The following is a 3,253-nucleotide window of genomic DNA, read 5'->3' as shown; positions in this document are numbered from 1 at the left end:
TTAGCACAACAACAACAACAAAAAGGTGCTCTCTCACCCAGGAAACACACAGTCGCAGAGCGCGCATCACCCTGTAACCATGGCAATCGCAACGCTGCCGCCTGGAACAACAGGACATGCTGTCAAACAAAAGTCAAACAGTCCTGACCCGCGACAATATGAAACAGGAAAATACCGCCATGTAATCCATTTATTTCAACAAAGTAACTATATTCTAAATACCACCTTTTTAAATGGTAACTGTAACGGAATACAGTTACTCATATTTTGTATTTTAAATACGTAACGGCGGTACATGTATTCCGTTACTCCCCAACACTGTCTGTTGCTACCCCATGGACATCGTAGGATCGTACGTCATTGTCATGGACAATCTTGGTTTAGTGACGCAGTCACACAGCCAGCTGACGGATACTCACTACTTAGAGAGAAGGGGGGGACTGTTTCATTCGTTATGTCACAGATTGCAGGGCTTCCACGCAGAACTTCTGAATAACTCTATGAAATTTGTAGAGTCTATGGATGTGCAAGTGCAGCTCTGAGTTCAACCGGATTTTGAACGTTGTCAATAGAAATAAAGTATCAAGTCGATCTTACATGCTGCACAATAATATTCAATATTTAGTATTTACTGTTATATTCACATAGATTGTCACGATGATGTTGTTTATTATATTGCTCTCTTTTTTTGCATGTTTTCTCTTTTGTCTTTCTCAACAGCTGATCCAGGTGATTGATAGATGTATTTTTTGTCTGTTTGTTTTGTTTGTTTTTGTTTTTTGCCCTTTATCACCGTCCCTCTTGCCCACTGTTTTCTTTCCCTACCTCTCTTTCTTTCTCCCTTTTCTTTCCCCCAGTCATGTCTGTCCCGTGTGTAGCAAGTGAAAATAAAATAAAACAAACAATAAAAACAAAGGTCAATCAAATGCACCAATACCGCAAGCCCAGGATGGTCCATTTGGTAAAGTAAATCCGTTGGGCATCTTTCTCGGCCATTAGACAATAATTCTGATGGCAAAAGAACCAAACAGGATAGGCGGGGGAAAAAAGTATCAACCTGGCAGAAAATGTGTTAAAATAATGTGTTTAAATTTACTAGTTACTAAGTTACTAGTTATCACAGGTGGACCATTCATCTTCAAAACAGGTTTAAGTTCAAGTAGATAGATTATTGTAAGTATCTTGATGCATTCTCAATCATCCAGGAAAGTAAATCTCCAAAAAGTTGATTCTGTTCATCTGGACGTAGCGTTTTGTGGGAGAAACGTTTCGTCACTCATCCAAGTGGCCATTCCCCAACTCTCTGTGAATGGTACTCATGGCCATTGATCAGTGGGCTTTGATCAGTGGGTTTTGGTCAGTGGTTGTTGATCAATGGTCATGAGAATTTGCATAATTAAAATTAAGGAACTGACCTCCCAGCCCATTGTTCCTTCAGTGGGCTGGTTTCAGTCATTATGCAAATGTCCTGTTTATAAGGTTGAAAACCTGCAGTCAGCTGAGACTGAAGAAGTCACTTGGATGAGTGACGAAACATTTCACCCACAAAACGCTACGTCCAGATGAACAGAATCAACTTTTTGGAGATTATTGTAAGTAGTTCTAAACAGCTTAGCATTGATACATGTTTCATTAAATTACTGTAGAATTAGCATTAAAGCCTCATAGTAAAGATAACAGGCGAGAGAGGCACTTAAACTCCACCTATATTGCACTGCCCTCTGCTGGGAGTGAGTAAAAGTGGTTTTACTGATGATTATATCTACTGCTAGATCCTGAGTTTGACTTTAATCAATTAAGTTTAAGCATATAAGCAATTACTCCTGTATACATTTCATCATAGCTAAATGCTGCCTTGAAACAACTCCTGTGTGTTAACACTAACTTCATTTTAAAACCTCACATTTCCTATGTTATCACCTGTTTTTGGTATAGCCTTTTTATTTCATTTGCTCCCTTTAATGTAACAATACCTTCTAATTCTAATTTATCAGACTTAACCAAAATATATGCTTTCCTTCCTCTTTGGTCCTTCTTTAAGTTCAGTCAAAAAGCTAAATGAATTTGAGGCCTTTTGCCTGGAATCAATACTGTCATGTGTGTTTCTTAACTCTGTGTCTGTAAGCGTGTGCAATCCTTCAATAACTTCAATAACTCATATCAAAAAATGCAATATGTATAAAAATCATTTCTATTTACAAGCTCTCCCCTTTATCCTAAAAATACCTCCTATGTAATATCTGTATGTGTAAGCCTACATTATAACCACTACTTCTAGAAATCAAAAAGAAATCAAAGCTGTTCTACTCCTTCAACCCTCACTAATTTTCCCTCTAAGAATTATTCACAGCTTTGAAAAACCGGCATTGTATCTTCTAAACAGGATTCAGTTCTGTCATGGTCCTGGGCCATGTTGGCCCAGTATTCTTGGTTCCTTGTATTTTCGCTCCTTATTTAGGCCAGGTTTTCTGAGGTGTCCTGTTGTGGTGTTCCCTAAGTGTTTTTTTCCCTTTGTGACTCTTACCCCCTTGTGCCCCTCTGTGTATTTATGAGCTCTCGTCTCTCTTTGTGTTTATTCCATGTTTCCCCCAGCCTGTTATGTCTGTGTTCTCCCCGTGCTCTCTCTCCTCCTGTCTGAACCTCTGTGTACTTCCTGTTTTACTTTGACAGTCTCTCGTCAGTATGCGTAATGTTGTGTTCACTCCTGCCCTGTCTCGTTATGTTTATCAGTGTCACCTGTTCCCCACCTGTGTGTAATCTCCCTGTGTTCTCTGGGTGTATTTAAGTTGTGTCTTCTGTTATGGTAGTTGCTGGTTCGTCTGTGTTGTTTCCCCTCGGTCTCCCTGCGTCTCTTGTGTATTTCCCCGGACCTCCCTACATCCTCGTTTCTGGTTTGTGTTATTAGCTTACCCAGTTTAGGTTTCCGGTTTCTTGTTTTTCCACCAGTGCTGTTTTGTGCCCACCGTTGTAAATAAATATTCACCTGCACCAGAGCTGCCGCCTTTTGGGTCCTTTTCTACAACTCCACACGGCTTGCCCCGCAAACCGTGACAAGTTCACTTTAATCCTTTAACCTTAACTTAAAAATAACAGTTTCAGTTTTACCATATCCAAATGATCAAAAACCCAAAAGGTCCTAAAATGATCCTAAATTATTAAACAATTAAATTATTAAACCCTAAACCCCCCTTTATCTTGATACATTTCATGTGTCAAGATACTATACAAAACTTAAAAATGCTCAGTTTCCCCA

This window comes from Aulonocara sp. 'chitande type north' Nkhata Bay, linkage group LG4, assembly GCF_057382095.1.
Source record: "Aulonocara sp. 'chitande type north' Nkhata Bay isolate Kocher_YH1m ecotype deep benthic linkage group LG4, A_spYH_male_GT1.1, whole genome shotgun sequence".
In the NCBI taxonomy this organism is placed as follows: domain Eukaryota; kingdom Metazoa; phylum Chordata; class Actinopteri; order Cichliformes; family Cichlidae; genus Aulonocara; species Aulonocara sp. 'chitande type north' Nkhata Bay.
Note: the sequence above shows the minus strand (reverse complement) of the source record.